The 12,869-nt window shown below is 36.6% G+C and overlaps 1 non-coding gene across 1 annotated transcript; it reads left to right on the top strand.

Annotated features, from left to right (window-relative positions):
- The first annotated feature begins 9,476 nt into the window (after positions 1 to 9,476).
- TRNAC-GCA lies at positions 9,477 to 9,548 on the top strand. Its single transcript has one exon. It is a non-coding gene; the product is annotated as a tRNA-Cys (tRNA).
- The last annotated feature ends 3,321 nt before the right edge of the window (positions 9,549 to 12,869 follow it).

Here is a 12,869-nt window from a genome sequence, read left to right as displayed (position 1 = left end):
AAACACACTTCATTCTAAATATGGGACTTAGTATGTTTCTAAATATTCCTATTTTCAAATAGTATTCAAGGGAATATATGAGAAAAATCATATGCAATTAATAAAAGTAGTATATTTAGTTCATATGTTATTATGGAGCCAGATTCTAGAAAGCTGTTCTTAGGTGTACATTTATATGATTTCTTTCTTTCTTAGTCTTATAGTGATAATCACCAATACTTTACATAGGAAATTGAATAAATATATTTCAAGAAAAATTATTGTCAAAAATTATCATAAAGCCAGCATCACATTCACAACAGAATCAATCTTGTCATCACTTGTTTAAAAGTCCTGCATCTTCACTGATTAGAAAATAACATTCAGACTTTTTTTGAATGCCATTTGCTGCCTGAATCTAAAATGTTTCCCCAGTACATCATCCCAAATGGTCTCTCGCACTGGCTTGCAATCCCATCACATTTCCCAGCAATTTATAAGCCCAAACTATAGAATTATAAACTAGTAAATTAAATATCTGTAATACAGAATATACAATTTCTTGCCTTCTCACATCTCCTTAAAATACCAACACTTTCCTCCTCTTTCCTCTTTCTTATATGAGGACTTTTCTGAGCAAATAGATGACTTCTCTGAGCAAATGATTTCTTTGAGCAAATAGAAACCATCAGAAGAGAATTTTTCAGTCTTTCCATTACCAAATCCTCTTAGGATCTGCATTGTTACCCTCCATATTTCTCCTCAAGTAAAGGGTAAGCTCTCCTTACCCCTTTCTGCTTTTCACCTTTTTATTGGATCTCATCTATTTCTGGATATAGAAACATTTTTCCTGCAATCATCCACTCCCTTTACATATACATCAGGGATCTTTCCTTCTTTATAGAATTGTTTTCATTGGAAACAAATAAAAATGTCTTTCATCTTTATATGCCTCTCTGGAGGGCAAATATCTCTCCAGTTACTGCCCCATTGCTGTTGTCAAGGGAAAAAAATAGTTTAGGTAACTCAAGTGTCAGTTAAAGGTTTTATTCACCTGACGCATATCAAGGACTATCTGAAGACCAGGTAACTTGTTGAGTCAAAGCAGGATTTTATAGGGGGAAGAGCAGAAAGGGAGACTTGTGGTTTCACTTACATAGCAGTTTTCACCTCTTAACTCTTGTGAAATTTGCTGTTGGTTTGGTTGAAAATCATTCCACTTTTCCATTCCTTCTACTTGGTATTCTTGGCACAATGACATCCCAGTAACTGTCAGAACCATTTTTATCAACAGCTGCTTGGTAAGCCTGTGGTTTTTCAGTTAGAGAAGGTTCAAGGGTGAGAGATTTAGCAAAACAGGAGGAAAAGGGGAAAAAAGGGAACAGAAGCAATGGTTGAAGCAGAGGTAACTGGAGGCACTGTATCACATCTGTTTTAGTCCTTTATATTCTGCTTTTCTTTTATAGGAAAATTCCATGAAATTGTTTTCCATACCCCTTATGAAATGCCCACCTCCCAATTTCTCCAATCAAGCTATCTCCCTCAACTTATCAAGCTTTCCTCCCAGTAGTCCAGTGAAAACCCTCTTGTCAAATGTTTTCAATGATTGCCATTTAAAAAATCAAATCCAATATTAAACACCAAGTTCTCATCTTACTCAAAATTTCAGCGTCATTTGATGTTGTGCAACTTCTGCCTTGTTAATCGGTTAACATCCCCCTGGAAGATAATCTTAGTTCAAATTATATATACAAGCCACCCAAATAAATCTTTAGGTCACCAAAGAACTCATCACTGCTCAGTCCGATGATAAATTCCCAGTCTTTATCTCACTTGATATATTTGACCCGGTCATCTGTCTTCACCTGCCTTGTGGGATTCCTCCCCGTCATGTTTTTCCTGGAGATTTTCTGAACTAACTGTCCATTTCTTCTTAGTCTCTTTTCAGTGGCCCTGCTTTTTCCTCTGGACTTTGTATGTCATGCAATACCAAGGCTCACACTTTCTCTTGTTCCTGTTTGCGTTCCCTCATTTCCTAGATGATCTTATTTGTACGGCTGGTTTTTAAATGAAAATCTATATGTTGATGTTTCACTGTCAAAGTTGTATCTCTAGACCCACAATTTACCTTGAAATCCAGTCTCACTTTAGAAGATAAGGGTTTCAATTGTCTGGTTCACCCAGCTCTGTTATTAATGTCTGAAATAGTCCCTCACATATGGTTTATACATTTCATACATCAAAAATATATTCTATACATTTTTGTTGAATCAATGAATGAATAAATTCTCTGTTATTCTTATAGCTGTGATGTGCTTAGTCGCCCAGTCATATCAGACTCTTGTGACTCTGTGGACTGTAGACCATCAGGCTCCTCTGTTCATGGGTTCTCCAGGCAAGAATACTGGAGTGGGTTACCATGCCCTCCTCCAGGGGGTCTTCCCAACCGAGCGATTGAACCTAGGTCTCCCGCATTGCAGGCAGATTCTTTACTGTCTGAACCACATAGCCTATTATCTATTCATAACAGTTTCATTGTGGAGAATCCTCTTACTCCTGGAATGCTAATTTTAACTATTTCTTTTTGAGAGATCTTCTAGATCTTTCCCAAACCTGAGTCAGTTGTTAATTGATCATGCCTTTGTCATTCTGTACCATTTTGCACATATCCACAATATTATTATTAGATTGGAGAACTTTATAGTAGTCACTGGTGTATGTATTGGTACATCCTATCAGGATGTAGATTAAAGACTGGAATCATGTTTTATGCACCTTTTTGTCTCCATCACCTAACACCATGCTTGGCATTTTATGGATACAATGATATTTTTGTTGCAAATGTGAAACCATTTTCTTCGGTTTGCATAATCAGAAGTTAAATCTGTTTCAAAACTTCCTGAAGTTTATTTTTTTCTAAATTATTCATACAGTTATCTACCTATTTCTATAGATTCCATGACCAATTCTTTTGTTTATAGTAAAAATGCTCATTCCATCATCCTATTGGCTAAAAGTGTTACATTTTAGTCATTTATGTCTACTAATAAGAAAAGAATAATCATTTTGTCTTGGATTCAATTCTGATTTAAAGGCTTTTTTAGATAGAAATAACCACAGCAACCAGTCCATCCTAAAGGAAATCAGTCCTGGATATTCACTGAAAGAAGTGATGCTGAAGCTGAATCTCCAATACTTTGGCCACCTGATGTGAAAAACTGACTCATTTGAAAAGACCCTGATGCTGGGAAAGATTAAAGGTGGGAGGAGAAGGGGATGACAGAGGATGAGATGGATGGATGGCGTCACTGACTCAATGGACATAAGTTTGAGTTAACTCCGGGAGTTGGTAATGGACAGGGAAGCCTGGTGTGCTGCAGACCATGGGGTTGCAAAGAGTCAGACCCGACTGAGTGACTGAACTGAACTGAACTGAACCGCAGCAATCAAAATATAATGTGCATGTGAGTTTGGAGGTTTGGGGCTTCTTTATAAATACATATTAATTTCTTTTTATGTGTTGTTTATTATTTTCCATCATCAACTCAATGTTACATATCTGTACATGTGTGGTTGTATAAATATATCCATACATACCTATGATGGAAGAGTGGGAAGTCAAATTAGAAAGAATTACCTCAAATAGTTCTCTCTGAGAGATGATTTTTATTTATATTTTTTCTGTATTTTTCTTTTTTATATTTTCAAAATTAGTCCAATCATCTTATATATTTTGTCTCAAAAATATACTAGTCTAAAACAAAAGGAGACCTACAGAATGCTCAAATCTTTTGATCAAGTAATAAAATTAGTTTTTAATATAATATAAAAATTTTCATTTTTATTTAGGAATTTTTCTCTTGTGTCTCAAAAGTGATAAAACTAGTAAAATATAGAAGTGGATGGAGTGATAACCAGAGAATTTACTGACTCAGAAAACTGTGATCTTGGTTCTCACTTTTTCATAAATTACATGACATTTAGAAGAGACATCACTTCTCTGACTGTAAGTACCTCCATCTCTGCACCTACAGTGCTGGGGAAGGTGACCTCTAAAACTCCTCTGCACTCATGTGTTTGTTATGAAAATACTGTTCTATGAACTATTTTGTACTATGTTGCTTAATTTATACGAGAGACTAATTTCATGTATTTCTGGGTGCTATTTGAAATAATGATCTCAAAGTGTCTGAAATTTAGAAAATATCCAGTTCTGCAAACCACAGTGTGATAAATATGGCAGAGTTCAACATCAATCTTGAATCTTGAATTGGGAAGTTCTCATTTCAGTTTCTTGTGGGAACCAACCCTTACCAGCAGATTATTTTTTTTATAATCATATATGATTCCATTATGATTCTGAACCTTCCTAGATGCAAGCTACACTTCTAACATGTGTGGGAGAACATTCATTTTGGACATCATAAGTGTAATTTCAAACACTTCCTTTAAAAAACAGGAAAAAAGTGAATCTGAAAACATTTCTATAAAATGGGCTTCCTTGAATATGTAGAAGTTACATATGTGCCAAATTGTGTGTGAATATATTAAGACAGGATATAATTGATAAACGCTCATCTCATAGCCCTGGGCAGGTGGTTAAGAAGCAGCTAAAGGAATTGTAAGAATGCCTGTGGAAAATTTAAACTCCTGCCAGCTGACACCTTGGGGCTCCTGCAGTGCGTGGGAGAGATGTACGGTAATGAATGTGTGTGCCAGGCAAACTCTGTTTAAAAAAAAAAAAGTTTTATCATGGGCTAAATCCAGCTATTTTTACTAAAATTGCTACTTTGATTTGTTCTTGGGAGATTTCCTGCCTGATTGCCTCCCTCTCTGGGGACTGACCTGTGAAAAGCAGGGAGGGTAACTTCCTTGAGAAAGCAAGGAAACTGGAAACAATAGGACAGGGACACAGCACAGGGTGGGGAAAGTAAGGCGGAGGCTGAGTGCCTCTGGTTTGGGGAGAGCAGGGAGGTGGACAGTGGGCTGCTGCCCACCCACTGCCTCAGAAAGGCAGCCGCTAAAAACAGGGCTCAGTCTTAATAATAGCTTAATAGTAGTAGGATTTATAAAACATCTTTCTCTAAAGAACTCAAAGCACTTCCCACTCCCAATCTTACCATGCCTGGGGAGGCCCAGTTACTCTACTCCAGTTAGTCGGGGAGTATAACAAAGAGAATCTAGTGGCTTTTGAGGACCATTGTTCTTTCCTGTAGCATCTAGAGCCCAGGAAAGCAAGAACCATGGAAGCATCAATACCTTTCTCTTCATGATTATTATTATTTTTGTTCATTGTCCCCCTCAGGAACAGAAACAAACATAAAAAAAAAATCGCATACCTTTTCTAAAATTTTGCACTCATTTTGCAACTTTGCAGGAATAATTTTGTCATTTCGTAGCCCGTTTCTCCTCTTCTTAAAGTAACTTCTCTTTTCTTGGGTATAATTAGCCATCATTGCCTTTTTAATAGCCTCAGATACACAAGGCTCATTATTAAAAAATCATTCGGATTTTTAAGCTAAATTTCTTGATTCTCATATACTGTGTACCATATTAACCACTTTTTAAGCATGATAGAACCAAAGAAAAAAATCAGTCTTAAAAAAGTTTATAGTAATCATAAGCAGTACCACTAATATGGGGCTTCCTAGGTGGTGCTAGTGGTAAAGAGCATGCCTGCCAATGCAAGATGTAAGAGACCGGAGGTTTGACCCCTGGATTGGAACTATCCCCTGGAGGAGGGCATGGCATCCCACTCCAGTATTCTTTCCTGAAGAATCCTGCGGACAGAAGAGCCTGGCAGGTTACAGTCCATAGGGTCACAAAGAGTCAGACAAGACTAAAGTGACTTAGCACACATGCACAACTTTGGAATACTTCAATATTCACATCATCTTTAAAAATGAAGTAATTGTTTAATATTCACTATGTCGTAGTCATTTACATGCTGTTATATTTCTTCAAAATATACAACTGTGAAATCATCAACTAACTGCTTATTTTCTCCTACTGAAGTATTCTTTTCTTTCTCATATATCCACCTCGACAGTATAAAATTCAAGACTACCCAAGATATGATATGAATTTAGTGGCTCATTTTCCAAATTTTCTAAATACACAGCAAGGCCTGAGTACATTCAATAAAGAATGTTGGCTAATAGATAATGAGTGTAAGGTGATCACCATTGTTAATCATTTGCTCTGTTGTGTCTGACTCTTTCTGACCCCACGGACTGCAGCATGCCAGTCTTCCCTGTCCTTCGCCATCTCCTGGAGCTTGCTCAAATTCATGTCCATTGAGTCAGTGATGCCATCCAACCATCTCATCCTCTGTTGTCCCCTTCTCCTTCTGCCTTCAGTCTTTCTCAGCATCAGGGTCTTTTCCAGAGTCATCTCTTCACATCAGGTGGCAAAGTATAGGAAATTCAGCCTCAGCATCAGTCCCTCCAATGAATATTCAGGACTGATTTTCTTTAGGATTGATCTCCTTTCAGTCCAAGGGACTCTCAAGAGTCTTCTCCAACACTGCAGTCAGAATCAACGCCTCAGTGCTCAGCCTTTTTTATGGTCCAGCTCTCACATCCATACATGACTACTGGAGAAACTATACCTTTGACTATACGGACTTTGTTGACAAAGTTATGTCTCTGCTTTTTAATATACTGTCTATGTTTGTCATAACTTGGTTACCTCCTTTTAAAAATTTAGTGTGTACACATCTTTCATGGGGGATACTCTCAATGGGTAGTTTGGAAAAGAAATCATGACAACTATGAGACATGCTGAAGAATTGATGCTTTTGAATTGTGGTGTTGAAGAAGACTCTTGAGAGTCCCTTGGACTGCAAGGAGATCCAACCAGTCCATCCTAAAGGAAATCAGTCCTGAATATTCATTGGAAGGACTGATGCTGAAGCTGAAATTCCAATACTTTGGCCATTTGATGCGAAGAGCTGACTCATTTGAAAAGACCCTGATGCTGGGAAAGATTGAAGGCAGGAAGTGAAGGGGGTGACAGAAGATGAGATGGTTGGATGGCATCACCAACTCAATGGACGTGAGTTTGAGTAAACTCTGGGAATTGGTGATGGACAGGGAGGCCTGATGTGCTGCAGTCCATGGGGTCACAAAGAGTTGGACACAACTGAGCAACTGAACTGAAGTGAACTGATGGGACATATCCTGATGGTTTCTTTTGTTCCAAGCTTGGAGGTAAAATATTAGAGAACAAATAGAATAAATAACATTTGAAGATTTTCCCACTCACAAACAGCTCATGCCTGTTACCTATTTTCAAATTATGTATGCTGTCTGTAAATGTGATTTGTTTATATTGAGCTAAATAAAAGAAACAAGGGCATGTTATTTTGGAACTAAAAGAGGTTTTGAAGAGCTCGTCAAATGGCTTAATTTTATGGAAATTTAGATGTCTTGCACAGAAAATTACTCTTCTGATAGAAATGTCTGTCTCACCACATGCCAAGCTTCTCTACCCCCACAATGTTCTGTGGTTCATGTAACCACAGGAATGTTGGTGTGAAAATATATAGTTGTATAATATATGTTGTACTGAGCCATCTTGGGAAACTTTAATGACACAGCATTTATTTATTTCTAAACATTTTCTGGGATGCTTTTCAGAAGTCTCTGCTGGAGCCAAAGTTGCCCTTGTCTTTAGAATTTTCCTGGTGTTCAGTAAATAATCCTCTAAATGCGAACATGAGTTTTTATTCTAATACCCATTTCCTTGAATCAATTTGGATGAAAAAGGAAACTGAACAAAATTGTTCCAATATGTTATAAACACACTCATCTTCATGTGGAAATTCTTATTTAAAAACCCTGGAGCCATAGTTTCAGCAAAAAAATAAAGAGAAAGAGAGATGTAGCAAAATCCTCTCATTTTGATGATGATATTAGAAAATATAAGTAGCTTATTTTTTAAGTCAGAGCTTCACATCATGATTCTTTAATTAGAATCAACAAAATGTATTTTCAGAGTTCATAAAAAAATGTGATGTTTTTCTCCTGAAAATAATGTGCAATAGTCAATATGATTTTCCAGACAAGATCACAATAATTTCTTGGCTTTCATCACATTAATTGCTCTGTGTCAATAACAGCAGCATGTTTCCAAGCACTTTTCACAGAATGGCTTTTCCAAAATACTTGCTGTGCTAATAACTTAAGAGAGTACCTGTCTAACCTTTTCTTCTTGTCCACTACCCCACCCCATTTTCCTGGCTTCTGACACAGAGCAAGAAAGACTTTTTACTAATATCTTTAATCTTTCTGTTTTGTTCTTTCTCTTTCTGCCTTTGTCTCTCTGCTCCCCAGATATATATATAGATATATGTCTATATATCTATATATATATATTACTGTTGGGTTCCTTTGTCCATGGGATTTCCCAGGCAAGAATACTGTAGTGGGTTGCCATTTCCTTCTCCAGGGGATCTTCCCAACTCAGGGATAGAATCAATGTCTCCTGTGTATATATATTATGTGGGCTATATGCAAATAGATCTATAATTGTTTTAATTACATTATAATTTACATATATTACCATGCAGCATGTTATATTAATTATTGAACAGTGTTAAGATTATTTTAATTTTCTTGTCCAAGATGAATCATTTTTTTAGAAGTAAGTTGCCATGGCAGTTTTGAAAGAGTTTGATTTAGTCTGTTGAAACACATAATTCTCATGCTTTCACAGTTGGTGATTTTCAGACAAAGCAGGTAAAATTTCAAAATTGAATTATGCATCTTACATGGAAGACAGCCTTTATTTAAGACTAAGCTATGCCCTGAAACTCAATGGCACAATCTATGCAGTTCACTGATTTAAGTATGTAGTAAAAATTTTTTTTTAATTGAAGGATAATTGGTTTACAGAATTTTGTTGTTTTTCTGTCAAACCTCAACATTAATCAACCATTGGTATACATATATCCCCTCCCTTTTGAACCTCCCTCCCATCTTCCTCCCCATCCCATCCCTCTAGGTTGATACAGAATCTCAGTATGTGTTTACTGAGCCTTACAGCAAATTCCCATTTGCTATCTATTTTACATATGGTAATGTAAGTTTCCATGTTACTCTCTCCATACATCTCACCCTCTCCTCCCCTCTCCCCATGTCCATAAATCTATTCTCTATGTCTGTTTCTCGATTGCTACACTGTAAATAAATTCTTCAGCACCATTTTTCTAGATTCTGTATATGTGCATTAGAATATGATATTTATATTTCTCTTTCTGACTCACTTCACTCTGTATAATAGGTTCTAGGTTCATCCACCTCATCAGAACAGACTCAAATGTGTTCCTTTTTATGGCTGGGTAATATTCCATCATGTACATATACCACAACTTCTTTATCGATTCATCTGTCATGGACATCTAGGTCCATGTTCTAGCTATTGTAAATAGTGCTGCAATGAACAATGGGATACATGTGTCTTTTTCAACCCTGGTTTCCTCAGGGTAAGGGGCTTCCCTGGTGGCTCAGATGGTAAAGTGTCTGCCTGCAATGCAGGAGACCCGGGTTCGATCCCTGGGTGGGGAAGATCCCCTGGAGAAGGATATGACAACTCACTCTAGCACTCTTGCCTTGAAAATTCTATGGACAGAGGAGCCTTGTAGGCTAGAGTCCATGGGGACACAAAGAGTCAGGCACGACTGAGCGACTTCACTTCTCCTTCTTTCCTCAGGCTATATGCCAAGGAGTGGGACTGCTGGGTCATATGGTGGTTTTATTCCTAGTTTTTTAAAGAATCTCCATACCGTCTTCCATAGTTGGTTTATCAATTTACATTCCCACCAACAATGCAAGAGCATTCCCTTTTCTCCACACCTCTCCAGCATTTATTGTTTGTAGACTTTTTGATGATGGCTATTTTGACTGGTGTGAGGTGATATCTCATGTGGTTTTATTTGCATCTCTCTAATAATGAGCAATGTTGAACATCTTTTTATGTGTTTTTAGCCATCTGTATGTCTTCTATGGAGAAATGTCTATTTAGGTCTTTTCCCCACTTGTTGATGGGGTTGTTTGTTTTCCTGGCATTGAGTTGTATGAGCTGCTTGTATACTTTGGAATTAATCCTTTGTCAGTTGTTTCATTTGCTGTTATTTTCTCCCATTCTGAGGGCTGTCTTTTCACCTTGCTTATAGATTCCTTTGCTGTGCAAAAAGCTTTTAAGTTTAGTCAGGTCCCACTTGTTTACTTTTGTTTTTATTTCAGTTACTCTAGGAGGTTGCTCATAGAGAATCTTGCTTTGATTTATGTCATAGAGTGTTCTGCCTATGTTTTCCTCTAAGAGTTTTATAGTTTCTGGTCTTACATTTAGGTCTTTAATCCATTTTGAGTTTATCTTTATGTATGGTGTTAGGAAGTGTTCCAGTTTCAGTCTTTTACATGTAGCTGTCCAGTTTTCCCGGCACCATTTATTGAAGAGGCTGTCTTTGCCCCGTTGTATATTCTTGCCTCCTTTGCAAAAATAAGGTACCCATAGGTGCATGGGTTTATTTATCAGCTTTCTATTTAGTCCCATTGGTCTATATTTCTGTTTTTGTGCCAGTAGCATACTGTCTTGATGACTGTAGCTTTGTAGTGTAAACTGAAGTCAGGAAGGTTGATTTCTCCAGCTCTGTTCTTTCTCAAGACTGCTTTGGCTATTCGGAGTCTTTTGTTTCCATATACAAAACAGGGTCTTTTGTTTTGGGGTCTTTGGGTTTCCATATGGATTGTGAAATTTTTTGTTCTAGTTCTGTGAAAATTGCCATTGGTAATTTAATAGGGATCACTTTGAATCTGCAGGTTGCCTTTGGTAGTATAGTCATTTTCACAATATTGATTCTTCCTACCCAGGAACATGGAGTATCTCTCCATCTGTTTATGTCGTGTTTTATTTCTTTCATCACTGTTTTATAATAGTCTGTGTACAGTTCTTTTTTCTTCTTAGATAAGTTCATTCCTAGATATTGAATTCATTTTGTTGCAATGGTGAATCGGATTGATTCCTTAATTTCTCTTTCTGATTTTTCATTGTTAGTATATAGAAATGCAAGTGATTTCTGTGTATTGATTTTGTATCCTGCAACTTTGCTAAATTCACTGATTACTTCTAGTAATTTTCTGATACTATCTTTGGGTTTTCTATGTAAAGTATCATGTCATCTGCAAACAGTGAGAGTTTTACTTCTTCTCTTCTGATATGGATTCCTTTTATTTCATTTGCTTCTCTGATTGCAGTAGCTAGGACTTCCAGAACTATGTTGAATAATAGTAGTGAAAGTGGACACCCTTGTCTTGTTTCTGATGTTAGGGGGGATGCTTTCAGTTTTTCACCATTGAGAATAATTTTTGCTATAGGCTTATCATATATGGCCTTTACTATGTTGAGGCAGGTCCCTTTTATGCCCATTTTTTGAAGAGTTTTAATCATAAATGGGTGCTGAATTTTGTCAAAGGCTTTTTTTGCATCTGTTGAGATGATCATATGGTTTTTATCTTTCAATTTGTCAATATGGTGTATCACATTGTTTGATTTGCATATATCCTGCATTCCTGGAATAAACCCAACTTGATCATGGTGTATGAGCATTTTGATGTGTTGCTGAATTCTGTTTGCTAAAATTTTGTTGAGGATTTTTGCATCAATGTTCATCAGTGATATTGGCCTGTAGTTGTGTGTGTGTGTCTGTGTGTGTGTGTGTGTCTGTGTGTGTGTGTTGTCTTTGTCTGGTTTTGGTGTCAGGGTGATGGTGGCCTCATAAAATGAGTTTGGAAGTGTTCCTTCCTCTGCAATTTTTTGAAAGAGTTTTAAAAGGATAGGCATTAGCTTTTCTCTAAATGTTTGATAGAATTCTCCTGTGAAGCCATCTGGCCCTGGGCTTTTGTGTTTTGGGAGATTTTTGGTCAAAGCTTCAATTTCAGTGCTTGTAATTGGGTTGTTCATAATTTCTATTTCTTCCTGGTTCACTCTTGGAAGATCAAGCTCTTCTAACAATCTGTTTCTTCCAGGCTATCTATTTTATTGCCATATAGTTTTTCATAATAGTCTCTTATAATCCTTTGTATTTCTCTGCATTGTCTGTTGTAACCTCTCCTTTTTCATTTCTGATTTTGTTGATTTGATTCTTCTCTCTTTTTTTCTTGATGAGTCTGGCTAAAGGTTTGTCAATTTTGTTTATCTTCCCAAAGAACCAGCTTTTAGTTTTATTAATCTCTACTATTGTTTCTTTCATTTCTTTTTCATTTGTTTCTGCTCTAATCATTATGGTTTCTTTCCTTCTACTAATTTGGTTTTTTTTTGTTGTTTTTGTTGTTGTTCTTCTTTTTCCAGTTGTTTTAGGTGTAAAGTTAAGCTATCTATTCAATATTTTTCTTGTTTCCTGAGGTAGGATTGTATTGCTATAAATGTCCCTCTTAGAACTGCTTTTGCTGCATCCCATAGCATTTGAGTTGTCATGTTTTCATTGTCATTTGCTTCTAGAAATTTTTTTATTTCCCTTGTGATTTCTTCAGTAACTTGTTAGTTATTTAGAAATGTGTTGTTTAATCTCCATATGTTTGTGTTTTTTACAGTTTTTTTTTTCTTGTAATTGATATCTAACCATATCATAGTGTTGTGGTCAGAGAAGATGCTTGATACAATTTCAATTTTCTTAAATTTACTGAGGCTTGATTTGTGACCCAAGTTGTGGTCTCTCCTGGAGAATGTTCCATGTGCACTTGAGAAGAAGGTGTAGTCTTCTTCATTTGGATGGAATGTCCTAAAGATATCAATGAGATCCATCTCATCTAATGTATCATTTAAGATTTGTATTTCCTTATTAATTTTCTGTTTTGATGATATGTCCATTGGTGTGAGTGGGGTGTTAG

The sequence above is a fragment of the Cervus elaphus genome, chromosome 11, assembly GCF_910594005.1.
Source record: "Cervus elaphus chromosome 11, mCerEla1.1, whole genome shotgun sequence".
NCBI classification, from domain to species: domain Eukaryota; kingdom Metazoa; phylum Chordata; class Mammalia; order Artiodactyla; family Cervidae; genus Cervus; species Cervus elaphus.
The sequence above is the reverse complement of the archived record's forward strand: the minus strand, read 5'-3'. Positions and strand labels throughout refer to the sequence as shown.